Source organism: Lathyrus oleraceus, chromosome 5, assembly GCF_024323335.1.
Source record: "Lathyrus oleraceus cultivar Zhongwan6 chromosome 5, CAAS_Psat_ZW6_1.0, whole genome shotgun sequence".
Lineage (NCBI taxonomy): Eukaryota > Viridiplantae > Streptophyta > Magnoliopsida > Fabales > Fabaceae > Lathyrus > Lathyrus oleraceus.
Genome location: NC_066583.1, coordinates 483778232 through 483797053, shown reverse-complemented (window position 1 = coordinate 483797053; position 18822 = coordinate 483778232).

Below are 18822 nucleotides of genomic sequence, written 5' to 3'. Positions count from 1 at the left end.
TTCCTTCATAGCAAAGATGAAACTTTTTCTGCTTTTAAGAATTTTGCAAATTTGTCCCAAAACAAAATGAATTCCAAAATAGTTACAATTCGTAGCGATCATGGTGGTGAATTTCAAAACTATCACTTTGAGAAGTACTGTGACAAGTATGGTATTGAGCATAATTTTTCAGCTCCTCGAACTCCACAACAAAATGGCGTTGTGGAGCGTAAAAATCGTGTTTTAGAGGAGTTGGCAAGAACAATGCTTAATGAGGGTGGATTACCAAAATACTTTTGGGTTGATGCTGTCAGCACGGCCTGTTATGTTTTAAATAGAATCTTAATTCGCCCTATCTTAAATAAAACTCCTTATGAACTTTTGAAAGGAAGAAAACCAAACTTGTCACATCTTCACGTATTCGGTTGTAAGTGTTTTGTTTTGAATAACGGTAAGGAAAATATTGGGAAGTTTGACGCAAAAGCGGATGAAGGTATCTTTCTTGGATACGCACAATCAACTAAAGCATATAGAGTGTACAATAAGCGTTTACTTACTGTTGAAGAATCTGTCCATGTTTCCTTTGATGAGTCTTATCCGAAAAATGTCAGAAAAGGTATTTCTTTTGATGATGCAGGTGTATCTACAGAAGACATACTCAAGGAAGCTGTTGAGGAAACTGATCAGTCCAAAACAGCTGCCCATGAGAAGGAGGAAGATACTAGTCATGAAGAAAATGAGGAAGAAAAGACAGCTGAAGTGAATGATCTTCCAACAGCTTGGAAATCCTCAAAAGACCATCCCATTGACAACATCTTGGGAGACATTTCAAAGGGAGTAATGACCCGTTCTAAGATAAGTAATTTTTGTTCTCACTTCACGTTTGTTTCACAAGTAGAACCTAAAAATGCCAAAGAGGCCTTGATTGATGAATTCTGGCTAATGGCCATGCAAGAAGAGCTTAATCAATTTAAAAGAAATGACGTTTGGGAACTTGTCCCTCGTCCGCGAGATCATCATATCATAGGCACTAAGTGGGTTTTTAGAAATAAGCTTGATGAAAACGGAGTGATTACTAGGAACAAGTCACGTTTAGTAGCACAAGGGTATAACCAAGAGGAGGGCATAGACTATGAGGAAACTTATGCTCCAGTTGCTCGCCTTGAAGCTATATGTCTCTTGCTTGCCTATGCGTGTTCTAATGATTTTAAGCTTTACCAAATGGACGTAAAGAGTGCTTTTCTTAATGGTGTCATAAATGAAGAGGTATATGTTTCACAACCTCCTGGTTTTGAGAATGCTGAAAATCCAGATCATGTTTACAAATTAAAACGAGCTTTGTATGGTCTTAAACAAGCCCCTCGGGTTTGGTATGAAAGGCTTAGCAAATTCCTAATTGATCATGGATATTCAAGAGGTAAAGTGGATAATACTCTCTTTATTAAACACAAAGGGAAGCACATTCTTTTAGTTCAAGTTTATGTAGACGATATAATATTTGGTTCAACTAACATACACTTGGTCGAAGAATTTTCTAAGGTTATGCAGGGTGAATTTGAGATGAGTCTAATGGGGGAGCTGAACTACTTCCTAGGACTGCAAATAAAGCAACTTGATGAGGGTACAACAGTATGTCAAACAAAATACTGCAGAGAACTACTCAAGCGCTTTGGAATGAATGACTCAAAATCAATTGACACCCCAATGCCTACCAACGGAAATCTAGATAAGGATGAGCATGGTAAGTGTGTAGATGTCAAAAAGTTCAGAGGTATGATTGGATCTCTCTTGTATCTTTCTGCTTCTAGACCTGACATCATGTTTAGTGTTTGTATGTGTGCACGCTATCAATCAAATCCTAAGGAATCACACCTAAAAGTTGTTAAACGCATATTTAGATATCTTCACGGAACACCTAAATATGGGCTTTGGTATTCCAAAGGAAGTGATTGTAGTTTAGTAGGGTACTCCGATTCTGATTTTGATGGCTGCAAATCAGATAGGAAAAGCACAAGTGGTACATGTCACCTGTTTTCAAATTCCTTGGTAAGTTGGCATAGCAAAAAGCAGGTTTCTGTGGCTTTGTCAACTGCAGAGGCAGAATACGTTGCATCCGGTAGTTGTTGCGCTCAGATTTTATGGCTGAAGCAGCAACTACAAGACTTTAACATTCAACTCAAACGTATTCCTATAAAATGTGACAACACTAGTGCCATAAACCTTACTAAAAACCATGTTTTACACTCACGCACTAAACACATAGAGATTAGACATCACTTTCTTCGCGACCATGTTGAAAAAGAAGACGTTGTATTTGAGCACGTTGACTCCAAAAATCAGCTTGCTGATATATTCACTAAACCTTTGGCAACGGAACCTTTCTTCAACATTCGTCGTGAATTAGGGATCTTAGATCTTTCTCATTTGATGTCTTAAGCATGTTGGTTCTTAATTATATTATGCCTCACCTTGGTTGATGAGACTTGTTTTAGATGTCATTTATCCATCACAAGATTACGTCAACAGAGGTAATATCACTCCTCTCTACAATTCTCTTACTACTAAGTGGTTGTGTTTGTTAGAACAAAAGCTCTTACTCACATTGATGTAAATTTGGATGCATATATTGTCTGCCTATACTGTTTGCACATTAACAATCTGATTTGTGAATTTTCCTTGGGCATAACCATCATGACATACTTCATAATGCATATCCATACTGCATAAAGATTCATTAAAATCTGCTTTGGCATCAGTATGTATCGATCCAAACATATATGCATCGATGCATATCTTCTGCAGTTCAAATTTTTCAAAAACTAGTTCAGGATGCATCGATCCATCAGTCGCATGTATTGATACATAGCCCTGTTAAAAACAAAAATGGCTGACATGCATCGACACATGGCCACATGCATCGACATATACTGACTGCTATTTGAATCAAATGCATTTTTTTTTCTCTTCATTTCACTGCATTTCATCTCATATTGCTCAAGTTATATTTGAATTACTGCACAATATATGGTTTAGCTTATGTAATTCTTAAACTCGTTCTAATCTTTAAATGCTTTTCACTTTCTGTTTACCTCTATTGTTATTACCCTTATTTGTCATTCTTTGTGAGTGATTCTTTACTTTGAAGCTTCCTTCTTTGTGATTGCTAGCTTTTTTTTATCAATTTTTTTTGCCATGTCCTGCTACAACATGTTGCCTTGATAAATCTGTTTCTTCCTCTCTTTGATGTTGACAAAGGGGGAGAGTACAAGCAGCGCCAAAATGTTCACCATAATTAACAGCTGGTTTTGCAGATAGCGTTAGATTACAAAAGAAAGGGGGAGAGTACAAGCAGCGCCAAAATGTTCGCCACAATTAACAGTTGGTTTTGCAGATAGCGTTAGATTACAAAAGAAAGGGGGAGTGTGCACAATGTGTGTAAATACTGCATGTTGTTTGTCTCTTTGGCTGTGCACAGGTTGTCATCATCAAAAGGGGGGAGTATGTAAGGGCAAAGTGTCAGACAACATACGATCGCAAGTTTCGATGATGACAAATGACCACCATGCATGTCTACAAACAAATGCAACACATCACCTATCATATCCTTTCCTATGCTTATCTAAATCTGTTATAATTCTTAAAAACATATGTGGACAAAGTGTGATCATGACGAAATGCATGAAAATCACAAAATATGAATATTTGCAGGTTTGCAGGCTTTGAGTCGACCGCAAGGGTCAGCGCATAAGCCTCGGGTCAGCGTATAAGCCTCGGGTCAGCGCGTGATGCTTTGAGTCAACCACAGGTCAGCTCATGGAAGCTATGAGTCGACCGCAAGGGTCAGCGCATAAGCCTCGGGTCAGCGCATGATGCTTTGAGTCAACCACAGGTCACTCATGGAAGCTATGAGTCGACCGCAAGGGTCAGCGCATGAGCCACAGGTCAGCGCATAACACAGACCAGTTGGTGACTGGTCAGCGCATGATGGCTTTGAGTCGACCCCAGGTCGGCGCATGGCATAGTGCAGTTGGCCACGGGTCAGTGCTTGGAAGGCTTGAGTCGACCATAGGGTCGGCGCATGAAACTTTCATCTTCCCACGGGTCAGCGCACGCCGACCTATGGTCGACCGCTCGTAGCACAAAATCAGGGGGAGTTTCTCCCGTTTTCTGCATATATAAGAAATGTTGTGACAGCAGATCAAAGTACGAATTCTGAGAGGGAAAAACAATTGAACACAAGATCAAAGCAGTGTGTAGAGGCAATTGTTTTTGGAGCAAATAGAAACCTGAAAGAGACTTCATCTTCTTCATCTTCTCAATCGCTTTTCTTCAAGAACATCAACACATAATCATTGTTGTTCTTCAGACAAAAGGATCAACGAGATAACGTTCAGTGGTACGATCAAGGATCTAGCTGTGGTTTTCAGTGGAACGATCGAGGATCTAGCTGAGTTGAAGATTGAAGGGGGTTTCGAGGAAAAACCTATTGGTTTGTCCTTCAAGAACTGCAGTGTTCTTGAGGGTTTGTGAGTCACGTTTGCAGAACAGATTCAGCCGCAGCGTTGCGTTTGGAGATCGGGGGATTTCGCAAGCAGGTCGTGGAACCGGTGAATTGTTTGCAATTTCGTGCAGGAAATTCTTGATTGTGCTCAGATCAAGTGGAGGTTTCATACAAGAAGAAGTTCTTGGAATTTAGAATTCTGTCTTTGTATCATAACCTTGTATCAACGAATTCGGCAATAATTGATAATCAAAGTTCTCAATTTCATTTGAAATTGAGAGGGAGACGTACCCACACGCGAGGACGACGTGGGGAACTTCCTTACCAAATCTCTGCGTATCATATTCTTTCCTTACTCCTCTTTACGTTTCAAACCGTTTTCGTAATTTTAGTTAGTGTGTTGTGACTGTACCTTTTGCAAGACAGCAGTGGCAAGAAAACTTCTTTAACTAAACTCCACTGCTGTTCATCATTGATTACATACACACCAACTGTTTGACAAAATTGTTAGCTAGGTTTTATTCATTAGAAATAGACTTTAATGATAAGTGCATTCAATTAGCTAAAATTCTGGTGTTGAGAGTTTCTGTCATTCTTATTCAAATCCAGCATTAAACTCGTGTGTCCGGTTTTCTAGTAGCGGTTCAGAATAGACGGAAGTCGATTCGGGACTGATATTTTCCGCCAAATTTAAAAACTCTGATAAAACTTTAAATCCGTTAAATTTAAAAGAGGTGATCTATTCACCCCCGTCTCGATCACTAGCCACACCGTCTAACAAACACATTGTGTCAAGAATATGAAATATTCATAATGCAGCCCAGAGAATCCATTGTTGCATTGCAAAAAAGATTTGTTCACTTGAAGAATCATTTAATTGCTCTCGGAAAGACCTTTACAAATTATAATCTCAATCTTAAAGTGCTAAGATCCTTGACTAGAGAATGGCAACCAAAAGTAACGGCCATATTGGAGAAGAAGAGTCTTTCTACCATGACGTCCGAATCATTATTCGAAAAACTCCAAGAACATGAACTTGAACTTGGAAGACTTGAAAAGCATGAAAGTCAAGAGAAGAAATCCAAAGGAATTACTTTGAAGGTAGACTCAAAGGAATATAAAGATGATGGCGCACCAGAGGAAGATGAAAATTTCATGCTCCTTGTTAAAAGGCTTGGTAAGTTTTTTTTGGTAAAAATGACAAATCCTTTTATGCAAAAAGAAATAAATATTTCAGGAAAAGAGAGGCTTCCACATCTACACAAGATGTCACATGCTATGAATGTAGAAAGTAAGGTCATATAAAGACGGACTGTCTGAAACTCTTCAAGAAAGGTGGATTTAAAGACAAGAAGGAATTCAAGAATAGAAAGACATATGTTGCATGGGAAGATAATGAGATAAGTTCTTCATCCGGATCAGAAAGCGACGAATGTGAAAATTTAGCATTAATGGCTTCACACCATTCTGACGATGATGAAGATGAGGTTAGTAACTATTTTCTCTTTATGACAGTGATGCACAAGGTGTTATAAATGAACTTCTTAAAGAATACAAAATTATGTATAAAACAATATCATCACAAAAGAAACTAATTTCATCTCTAGAAGAAAAAGTTGTGGCAATGGAAAAAGATGTCGATGATGAAAAACAAAAGATGATTAGTGAAAAATAGAATTTTGTATGTAAAAATTATGATCACTTTCTTTCCAAATTGTCCAATTAAAAAGGGTTCTTGAAAGGTTTGAGAAAGGACAAATTGGGTTGGAAGGTGTCCTTAGCCAACAAAGATATTCCAATGACAAAAGGGGACTTGGTTATTCAAAGTTTTTCAAACCAAGTTCTAGTAAAATCACCTTTGTTAAAGCTAATGACCAACCATCCAAAGATAAAGTGAACAAGCCAAAAGTTGTTCATCACTATTCTAAAAGGAAAAAAAATCTAGAACGAAATCTTATGTTTCTAGATATAGAAGCAATTTTGAACCTACTTATTTTTATTGCGGAATAGTTGGTCATACACCTAATGCTTGCTATGTTATAAACTTTAGTATAGCCAGTGGGCATTACGTGTGGGTAAAGAAAGGTACTAATTATGATGGACCCAAATCAATTTGGGTACCTAACAAAACTTATTTGTTTTGTAGGTATGCTTGAAAACCACATCAAATATTTGGTATCTCGATAGTGCTTAAGGCCAGGGGTTTTGTTACATATGGAGATAACAACAAAGGAAGAATTATTGGCATAGTCAAAGTTGGAGCACCACCTTTGACATCCATTGAAGATGTTTTTTTATGTTGAAGGACTAAAGCAAAATCTTCTAAGTATTATCCAACTTTATCACAAAGGCTTCAAAATCAAGTTCACCAAGGATGAATGCTTGATTGAAGATGAAGTCACACATGAGGTAAAACTTAAAGGTATGAGATTTAATAATATATTTATGATTTCCATTGATGATATGTATTTAAAGGTAAAATGTCTTATGGAAAATAATAATGAGTCATGGCTTTGACATAAAAGATTCACTCATATTCATATGGAACATTTGAATAAACTAATAAAACATGATCTTGTTATTGGATTGCCTAAGATAAAGTTTGTCAAAGATAGATTATGTGATGCCTTTCAAAAGGGAAAACAAACTTTCATATCAAAGAATATGGTGTCCACTACAAAGCCACTACAATTGTTGCATATGGACTTATTTGGTCCATCAAGAACAAGAAGCTTCGGAGGCAATGTGTATGCTTTAGTTATTGTTGATGATTTTTGTAGATACACTTGGACATTCTTCTTAGTGCAGAAAAAGTGATGCATTCAAGGCGTTCAAGAAATATGCAAACCAAATTCAAAGTGAGAAATCTCTAACTATTGCCTCCATAAGAAGCGACCATGGTGGAGAATTTCAAAATGATCCTTTCGAAGAATTTTATGATGACCATGGAATCTTTCATAACTTCTCGGCACCAAGGGCTCCTCAATAAAATGGGTTGGTGGAGAGAAAGAATAGGTCACTTGTGGAACTTGCAAGAATAATGATTAGCGACTCAAATCTTCCAAAGTATTTTTGGGCGGATGCGGTGAGCACGACATGCTAGATAAGTAATAGAAATATTATTAGACCTATCTTGAAAAAGACCCCTTATGAACTCTTCAAAGGAAGGAAACCAAACATCTCTTACTTTCACATTTTTATATGCAAATGCTTTATCTTAAAGAATTACAAAGACAACCTTGGTAAGTTTGATGAAAAGTACGAAAATGTATTTTTCTTGGCTATTCTCTCTCTAGTGAAGCATATAGAATTTATAATAAAAGAACTTTAACTATTGAAGAATCTATGTATGTTTCTTTCGATGAAACTAACCCTCCCAAGGAGGATGTTGTTTAGTGTGATGATGATGATATTGTATATATTCATCAAGAAGATACATCCAAAATCATCAATGATAATCAAACAAAACATCATGAAGAATCAATTCAACAAAAGTCAAATGATAATGATCTATCTAAAGAATGAATAACTCATAGAGATCATCTAATTGATAAATTCATTGGTGATATTAGTCAAGGCGTTGCAACAAGATTAAATCTCAAAGATGCATGCTTGAATATGGCGTTTGTTTCACAAATTGAGCCTTCCAAAGTTGATGAAGCCTTAGGAGACAACCAATGGATAGTTGATATGCAAGAAGAGTTAAACCAATTCAAAAGGAATCAAGTTTGGGAACTTGTCCCTAGACCAAGTGGTAAACACATCATAGGTACCAAATGGGTGTTTAAGAACAAGCATGATGAGAATGGTATAATTGTTCGAAACAAAGCAAGGTTGGTGGCCCAAGGATACAATCAAGAGGAAAGCATTGATTTTGAAGAAAAGTTCGCTCCGGTTGCAAGGTTAGAAGATGTCCGTTTATTACTTGCTTATGCTTGTTCGTTAAACTTTCAGCTATTCCAAATGGATATCAAGAGTGCCTGCTTGAATGGCTACATCAATGAAGAAGTCTATGTCAAACAACCCTCGGTCTTTGAAGACTTTAAGAATCCTTCACATGTCTTCAAGTTGAAGAAATCTTTTTATGGCTTAAAACAAGCACCAAGGGCGTGGTATGATCGACTTAGCAACTTTCTTTGTGAAATAAGATTTGAAAAAGGTAAAGTTGGCAAGACCTTGTCTATTAAGAAAATAAAAGGTAACACTTTATTGGTTCAAGTCTATGTTGACGATATCATATTCGGCTTAACAAACAAGGAAATGTGTGAAGAATTTTCATCGATGATGCAAGGAGAATTCGAAATGTCCATGATGGGTAAGATAAATTATTTTCTTGGACTCTAAATTAAGAAACTAAAGGATGGCATCTTCATCAACCAATCAAAGTACTGCCAAGAGTTGTTGAAAAGATTCGACATGGATAGTTGCAAGGCATTGTCTACTCCAATGGGATCTTAAATGTATGTTGATCAAGATGGATCAGGTGTTTCGATTGATATCACAAAGTGTCGAGGTATGATTGGTTCCTTACTATATTTGACGACAAGTCGTCCTGATATAATGTTTAGTGTGTGTCTTTGTGCACAGTTTCAAGCCAATCTAAAGGAATCACATCTCACCGCTGTTAAAAGGATCATGAAGTATCTCAAAGGAACAATGAATATCGTCTTATGGTATCTAAAAGGTAGTATATATGATTTAGTTGGATATTCTGACTCGGATTATGGAGGTTGCAAAACTGGTAGAAAAAGTATAAGTCGAACATGTCATATCCTAGGAAATGCATTAGTTTCTTAGGCTTGCAAGAAACAAGCTTGTGTTGCTCTTAGTACGACCGAAGCGGAATACATAGCAGCAGATAGTTATTGTGCACAAAAATTTTGGCTTAAATAACAACTTCGGGACTATGGACTCGATCTTGGATGCATCCCTCTATATTGTGACAACACAAGTGCGATTAACATTACTAAAAATTCGGTCATGCACTCAAGAACCAAACACATTGATATTAGGCATCATTTTCTACGGGATCATGTGCTTAAAGGTGATGTCGAAGTTTCTTTCATAGATACTCATTACCAATTAGCGGATATCTTCACCAAACCTCTCGTAAAAGAAACTTTTTACAAAATTCGGCGGGAGCTTGGCATTTTAGATGAAGGTGACATTTAATTACTCAATATTTATTCATTATAATCTATAATGAATCAAAGGTACTCTCTAAAATTTATCTTCAAAACTTTATTAAATTTCTAAGTATATGAGTTTTTCATGTTTTTTCTAAAAAAGTTCATATTACATGTTGCTCCATGTATTTTTATTACATGTTTGGTACATAAAAAGTTGCATTATGGTATATTATAACATGTCAAAGTGGACATTTTAAAAATTTCATTGTATGCTAGAAAATACAAATCTACTGTTTTTTTGGTATGTGTTAATCGGTTAACACATACAAGTTAACCGATTAACCTTACTCTTTTCTACGTATTTTAAACTTTTACAAACGTGTTAACCAATCAATGCACTGGTGTTAATCGATTAACCCGGTAACGCTCAACCACTTTATTTATTTATTTTGTCTTATTTTTGTGTGTGTTTTAAGTTTGGTCTTGTGTTTTTAGTGATTAGGACTGTATTTTGTAGTGCTCATATCTTTATATTTCTGTTATGTCTTTAAATTTCCTTTTCGGACTAAGTTTGTGTTTTTATGTTTTATTAGAACACTTTGGTTGTTCTATTTCTATATTTATATGTGTTTGCGTTTTATGTCACTTGGTTGTGCACTATATATTTTTTTGTGCCTACTATTTATGTTGTATGGATATAATTTTCACTTTATCATCTTTTCCCATCCTTTTTGTTAATGACAAAGGGGGAGAAGAATTATTTGTGTATTATATGCATGCTTTTCTCCAACACAAAAATGCAGCTAGCAAAAAGTACTTTAAAAAACTCTCAATTATGGATCAAGGGGGAGCTTTGATCAATGGGGAGTGTATGTATCAAAGTAAACAAGACCTTGTCTATTAAGAAAATAAAAGGTAACACTTTATTGGTTCAAGTCTATGTTGACGATATCAAATTCGGCTTAACAAACAAGGAAATGTGTGAAGAATTTTCATCGATGATGCAAGGAGAATTCAAAATGTCCATGATGGATAAGATAAATTATTTTCTTGGACTCCAAATTAAGCAACTAAAGGATGGCATCTTTATAAACCAATCAAAGTACTACCAAGAGTTGTTGAAAAGATTCAACATGGATAGTTGCAAGGCATTGTCTACTCCAATGGGATCTTAAATGTATGTTGATCAAGATGGATCGGGTGTTTTGATTGATATCACAAAGTGTCGAGGTATGATTGGTTCCTTACTATATTTGACGGCAAGTCGTCTTGATATAATGTTTATAGTGTGTCTTTGTGCGCGGCTTCAAGCCAATCTAAAGGAATCACATCTCACCACTGTTAAAAGGATCATGAAGTATCTCAAAGGAACAATGAATATGGTCCTATGGTATCTAAAAGGTAGTATATATGATTTAGTTGGATATTCTGACTCGGATTATGCAGGTTGCAAAACTGGTAGGAAAAGTATAAGTCGAACATGTCACATCCTAGGAAATGCATTAGTTTCTTGGGCTTGCAAGAAACAAGCTTGTGTTGCTCTTAGTACGGCCGAAGCGGAATACATAGCAGCAGATAGTTATTGTGCACAATTTTTTTGGCTTAAACAACAACTTCGGGACTACAGACTCGATCTTGGATGCATCCCTCTATATTGTGACAACACAAGTGCGATTAACATTACTAAAAATTCGGTCATGCACTCAAGAACCAAACACATTGATATTAGACATCATTTTCTACGGGATCATGTGCTTAAAGGCGATGTCGAAGTTTCTTTCATAGATACTCATAACCAATTAGCGGATATCCTCACCAAACCTCTCGCAAAAGAAACTTTTTTCAAAATCCGGCGGGAGCTTGGCATTTTAGATAAAGGTGACATTTAATTATTCAATATTTATTCATTATAATCTATAATGAATCAAAGGTACTCTCTAAAATTTATCTTCAAAACTTTATTAAATTTCTAAGTATATGAGTTTTTCATGTTTTTTCTAAAAAAATTCATATTACATGTTGCTCCATGTTGTTTTATTACATGTTTGGTACATACAAAGTTGCATTATGGTATATTATAACATGTCAAAGTGGACCTTTTAAAAATTTCATTGTATGCTAGAAATTACAAAGCTACTGTTTTTTTTTTGGTATGTGTTAATCGGTTAACACATACAAGTTAACCGATTAACCTTACTCTTTTTTACGTATTTTCAACTTTTACAAACGTGTTAACCAATTAATGCACTGGTGTTAATCGATTAACCCGGTAACGCTCAACCACTTTATTTATTTATTTTGTCTTATTTTTGTGTGTGTTTTAAGTTTGGTCTTGTGTTTTTAGTGATTAGGACTGTATTTCGTAGTGCTCATATCTTTATATTTGTGTTATGTCTTCAAATTTCCTTTTCGGACTAAGTTTGTGTTTTTATGTTTTATTAGAACACTTTGGTTGTTCTATTTCTATATTTATATGTGTTTGCGTTTTATGTCACTTGGTTGTGCACTATATGTTTTTTTTGTGCATACTATTTATGTTGTATGGATATAATTTTCACTTTGTCGTCTTTTCCCATCCTTTTTGTTAATGACAAAGGGGGAAAAGAATTATTTGTGTATTATATGCATGCTTTTCTCCAACACAAAAATGCAGCTAGCAAAAAGTACTTTAAAAAACTCTCAATTATGGATAAAGGGGGAGCTTTGATCAATGGGGAGTGTATATGTTAAAGAAAACAAGATTAGAGCTAATTTTCAAGAAAAGTTTGTCATCATCAAAAAGGGGGAGAATGTGAAGGCATGCTTCCCAATATGTTTTGATGAAGATATTCTACAAGTAAGTCAAGACTAGCAAAAAGGAATGGACCAAGACTCTTTGCAAAAAGACAACATTTTCAAGTTTTATCAAAGTCTTGAAGAATGGGTTAGGAATTGATGTTCGAGTTTTAAGGTATATAGCACTCAATCTCTCCTTGTGTATACAAGTGTTCAAAATATTATTCATTCATGCCGTGATATATTAAAATGATTTGATGCATTAAAACATAATTTTTCATTTTATTGCAAATCAATTTTTGCATTCTGGGTTGATGTTAATCGGTTAATACTAGGATGTTAATCGATTAACACTTGTTAAAATTGAATATTTTTGGAATGTTGCAAGGTGTTAATCGGTTAACATCAGGATGTTAATCGATTAACATATGGATATTTTGAATTTTTTGTATGTTGCAAAGTGTGTTAACCGATTAACCTATACGTGTTAATCGATTAACGTTGTATCAGTGCCAGAAAAATTTGCATTTTTCATTCAAATGTTTTCCAAAAAGAGTTCTTGAACCATGGCATCCTTTCACAAATTGCACTCTTTTGTAGAGGTGTTTAGAGACTATATAAACATCATTTCTTCAGATTTCAATCTCACCTCCTTTTGCAAAATTTTCAAACATTCAAATATTCTCTTCATCTTTCAAAATGTTTTCTAAGTGTTCAAAACCAGAACTTTTTAGAGTGAAACTTTCTGCACTTAGCCTTCATAGAAAATCATCATAAGTTTCATTCCATTCATAGTGAACACTTGTGTAACATTGAGAGATTTGTTTGTTATAATGAGAAGATCAAGTCATAGATTGATACATATACAATTCCATTTTAGATACTTATCAAAAATCCAGATTAATTTGTGTATCCTTGTTGTCCAAGATTGTTGGAAACTAGGGGTTCATTAAAAGGGAGGATTGTTCTCTTTTTGAACTTAGTGAAAAATCCAAGAGGATTGTTCTTGGTGTGATTGTTAGTGTCTATATAGAAAGACTAGGAAGAGTATTGTAAAAGTCCTAACAATAGTAAAATCTCTTTCATGTTGAAAGGGGACTGAAGTACTCTCGATATATGAGGGAAACCAGAATATCTCTCTGTGTTCTTTATCTTTCAACATTTACCGTATTCATCGCATATTAATCTCTAAGGAAAGATTCTTAAAACAAGTCAAAATCGGAAAAAGTTTCATAGTACCTAATTCACCCCCCCCCCCTCTTATGCGTACACTCAACTTACAATTAGTGATCTACCTATAGTATCTCACGTAAATTTTAATGGTGGCAGAACCTTCTAAAGTAGATGAAGTGCTATAGTGGAAAGCTCTTAAGTCAGTTACTAATGATCATAAGTTTCCCTGGACTTGTTGGTTATTACTGAAGATTTATCAAGGGTTTTTCGAAGTTATCTCTACCTTTGACTCATTTGACTCGAAAGGGTCAAGCTTTTGTTTGGGAAATCCAGTGCGATGGGAGTTTTTGAGAACTGAAGAAAAGGTTGACGACGGTGACAGTTCTAATTTTACCAGATATGGAAGAATCTTTTGTGGTGTATTGTGATGCATCCAAGATGGGTCTAGATGGTGTACTTATACAGGATGGTAATGTAGTAGCTTATGTTTCGCGAGGACAGAAGGTCATGAGAAGAATTATCATACCCATGAGTTAGAGTTGGCAACAGTGGTGTTTTGTTAAATGTGTGGAAGTACTACTTGTATGGTTCGAGGTTTGAGGTGTTCAACAACCATAAGAGCTTGGAATACCTGTTTGATTGGAAGGAGCTAAATATGAGATAGAAGAAATGGTTATATTTTTTTAAGGACTACGGTTTTGGTTCGAATTACCATCTTGGTAAAAGCAATGTCATGAGAGATGCTTTGATTCAGAAACTTTGCACATGTCGACATTGATGGTTAGAGAATTGGATTTGATCGAGAAATTAAGAGATTTGAGTTTGGTATTTGAGGTGACTCCTAATAGTGTGCGACTAGGTATACTGAAATTGACTAGTGATTTTCTTCGTGATAGCAGACAAATTCAAAAGATAGAAGTAAACTCGGTAGATCATTTGTCATCAGTTAACCAGAATGAGGATGAGGACTTTAGATTTGGCGAGAATGGGATCTTAAAGTCTCGAGATAAAGTTTGTGTACATGACGTGTCGGAGCTTGAGAGAATGATTTTAAAGGAAAGTCACAAGAGCATTTTAAGTATTCCTCATTGGGCTGCTACAATGTACCAAGATCTTAAGAAGAGGTTTCAGGTGGCCAGGATGAAGAGAGACATTGTGCAGTTTGTTTACGCTTGTTTGACTTGTTAGAAGTCGAAGATTGAGCATCAGAAATAGTCTAGACTGGAAGGACTTTTCCTTCTTTGGAGGACTTGTTAAGGGCTTGTGTCTTAAACCACGGAGGAAGCGTAATGTGTGAGATAGAAAGTCAGATAATAAAGTTTATCTTAAGTTGTTTGTGTGGAGCGATTTTCGAGGGCGGAAATATTTTTAAGTGGGGGAGAGTACAACACCTCAATTTTTAGATCATTAATTTCAATCTAATTATTTGAGTGTTTATATGTGTAGTACTTGAACTATTTGACTATTTCAGTTATGTTGGGATTTTGTGGGATTTTGTGGGATTTAGGGATATTTTGATAACTTAATTAAATTATAAGAATATATGAGTATTTTAGAGTGGTGAAAAAAAATAGAAATTTAATAGAAATAATCGGATAATTGAGTATCTAGAGAGAATTATTGGATTAGGAGAATTAAAAATAAAATAGTTATTTTAGAGTTTTAATTATTAAATAATTGAGAATTAGAAATTTATAAAATAAGTAAGCGTTGGAATTATTAATTGATTAAATAATGAAATATAAGATAATTTTAATCATTTAGTAATAATTGAAATAATTAGAGTTTTAGAAATAAATCATATAGTGAAAGTTAAATACTTATTTAGTTAAATATATTTTTTAATTGAAATATTTATTGAGATTAATTACTATACACTGTCAGTGTAAAAAGTTTTACACCGTCGATTCATCACCATCATCCGTTTGTATTACTTTATAGATTTTTAAAATAAAAGTCAAACTTATTTTAATATCTGACATCTATGATTAACTGACAGACTAAAATTCTTTTACACTGTCAGTGTATTTCAATTAAACTCAGATTTATTAGTTAAAAAATAAAGTGTTACAATATTCAGTAAAATATTATTTATTGAAATAATTTAATTATTGATATTAGTTATATAACTATAATAGTAATAATATTTTATCGTTAAAAATATATTAACCTTATTACTTAAGGGTGTATGTAACAATGAGGGTGCAAAGGTTAATTGGGACTTGAGGGCTGAGCGAATGGCAACTGAAAAAGTTAAAAATAATTATAATAATTATAATGAGTATGTTTATTAGAAAATTATTTAAAATAAAATATTTAATTAATAAAAGTGATACTTTTCTTTTTGATAAAATAGATAAAGGTTATAATTAAATAATTACTTAATTATAATATTTTATTTATAATAACAAAAATATTTATTTTTGTTAAAATATTTACATTTAATTAAGATTATTTTATTAATAATAAGAAGAATAATATATATTTTTCCGTGAGACTATCAATTCTAACGCAAGGGTTAGAATTAGGGTTCCCTTATCCTCCCATCAACATCATGGATATTGATTACCTTATCTCTGTAAATATAGTGATTGATCGATGATTTTATGTATATACTGATTGATTGATGATTTTATATTAAGAATAAATGAGATTCAACCCAACCCCTTTAGTAGTATATTTTATGATATTTTAAAATTGATGCAATTTGCATATTGATTGATGATGGGTGTTGGCCGATCATATTATGATCTGCCTGTGATCGAATGAGATAAGTCTCATTTGGCCATCCAAATAATTTATGGATGCTGTATTTTTGACCAAACAGGATTTGGGTAAAATCTGTTTTGGTCATTGTTATAGATATTATGCATGTAATGTCGTTGTGATTAAGGATGTTTAGCTTAGGATCTTGGATTGATTAGTATTGATGTAATTCTTGGCGTAAACCTTGTTATTTGTGATTTTTCTGGTGTGCTGATAGTGAATCGATAAATCCTATAGTATTGTAAAAGTTATATTTTTCCTATAAATGTCAGAAAAGATATTTTTCTCTATAAATGTCAGAAAAGCTATATTTTCTTTTAAATAAAAAATTAGAAAAACTGGAACTTTTTATAATAAAAAAATAGAAAATATTATTATTAATAATTATAATAATTATTTTATAATAATTATTTTGTAATAATTATTATATATAATAATTAATTATTCTATAATAATTTTTTATAATAATTATTTAAAAGAATTAATATTATTAATATTGAGTTAAAAATTATTATTAATATTGAGTTAAAAATTATTATTAATATTGAGTTAATAATTATATCAAATAAATAATTATTAAGATAAAATAATTATTTTAAAAAGAATTTATATTATTAATATTGAGTTAATAATTATTTTGAAAAAACTTAAGATAAAATAATTATTTTAAAATTAATATTATTATTATTGAGTTAAACCACAAATCCCTATAGTTATAGTAGAGTTATCACCCATGAAAGTTACTCTTAGAGTCCCTTTGAATACTTTAGAGCACTTTGAGTACTTTAGAGTTATTATTGAGATATAAAATGACATAATAAAGTTTTGAGATGTTTTGAGAATTTTCGTAATTTTGACGCTTTTGCCATTTGATTTCAATTGACTTTTTTTTAAGTTGAAATTGTGTTAAAATAACAATAAAATAATTAAATATACCTTTTATAAAATATTTTAAAAAATTTAGTATATTTAGCTTATTTTAGAAATATAATTAATTAAGTAATTTTGAAGGTAAGAAAAGTGAATATATTGTTTAATAAACAGAATCTTAGGTGATTTGAGTTTGGGTGGCTTTTATTGGATAATTTATGGTTCATGAATGAAACTTATTTTTGTCATATCCTTTGACATGATTTTGGTGTTTATGACTATTATTATACATAATTTTGGTGAATTATGATGTTTGTCCATGAGCATATTTGTGATTCATATTATCATGCATTCATATATTTCAGAATTTAGGTGGGACTTCGATCCATTTTGGTGGTCTCAGATCCATTGGTGGAGATCGTGGGTCTTGGTGGAAAAGACTAGGGACGAGTCTCAGATCCATTGGTGGGGATCATTGGTCTAGGTGGGAAGGACCAGGAACTAGTGAAATAAAATTAGTAACATACCTCTGATATCCACAAACTTGGTATCATATGGATATAGTTGAAGGAGTTGGTGCATATTACCATTACATATATTGAGAATGTTTTATCTGCTTGCATTTATAATTGTGTTTGTGTTTCAATATTATCGATATGCTCGTATTATCATCCTGCTGCTAAATTTCATCGTTATTATCTGTAAGCGTATTCTCACCCCTTCTTTGTTTTTTTGGATGACTGTGTGCAATATTTGTCCAGATAATTAGCAAGAGTGATAACTTCTGATAACAGTGGGATGACCTTGATGCCCTCTTAGCATTTATTATTTTTATTTTAGTTCGAATTATGCTTTGGTTCTTTAACATCGGAGAACGAGACACTTATGTTTTGATGTATTGAGTTATAACTCATACTCATGGAATTTTTCAATGATGCTTTAATTGAGACTATATTATATTTTCTATTAATTACACTCTGAATTATTAAAGTTGTATGTTTATGTATGAGTGTCTGGTGAAGTAACATCATATGTGTGAATTTTCTTTAAAATTTAAATTTGGGGTTTTAGGGTGTTACAAAATTCATTATCTCCTACCTTACGGAGACAATCAAAAGATTGGGTATCTCAAGTACCGTTCATCCTCTATTGACAACAGAGGAAAGATTGAGTTCAGCAAATTTGAGCTCAAGAGAATGTAAGAGTTATGTGGAATAGTTTTTCCGTTTCGAAAAAAAGTTCCGCTCGAGTTGGAAGCGACGATTTCAAGATCGGCCGGAGATATTATGAAGATGTTGAAACGTCCATCTGAATATTGAAGTGTAATGTTGCATTTTATTTTGAACTGATCTATGTAATCCTAATTTTATTTTATGAATCTTAATTTCAATTTGGAAAAATCTATTGTTTTTGGATTTTGTACTGATGTGTTGAGCTTACGGAAATGTAACTACGGGAAATTTCCAGAGATTCATCTTTGGAATAAAATAAACCAAATAATAGAGTGTCACTCTAAATAGTCATATTTAAGTATGTATTGGGGTGTTTTCGGATATGCATCTTCAAAAACAAAAGATATTTGTAAAAATTCGCGTGGTGCGGTAGAAACTTTATAAGATGCCTTAAGAA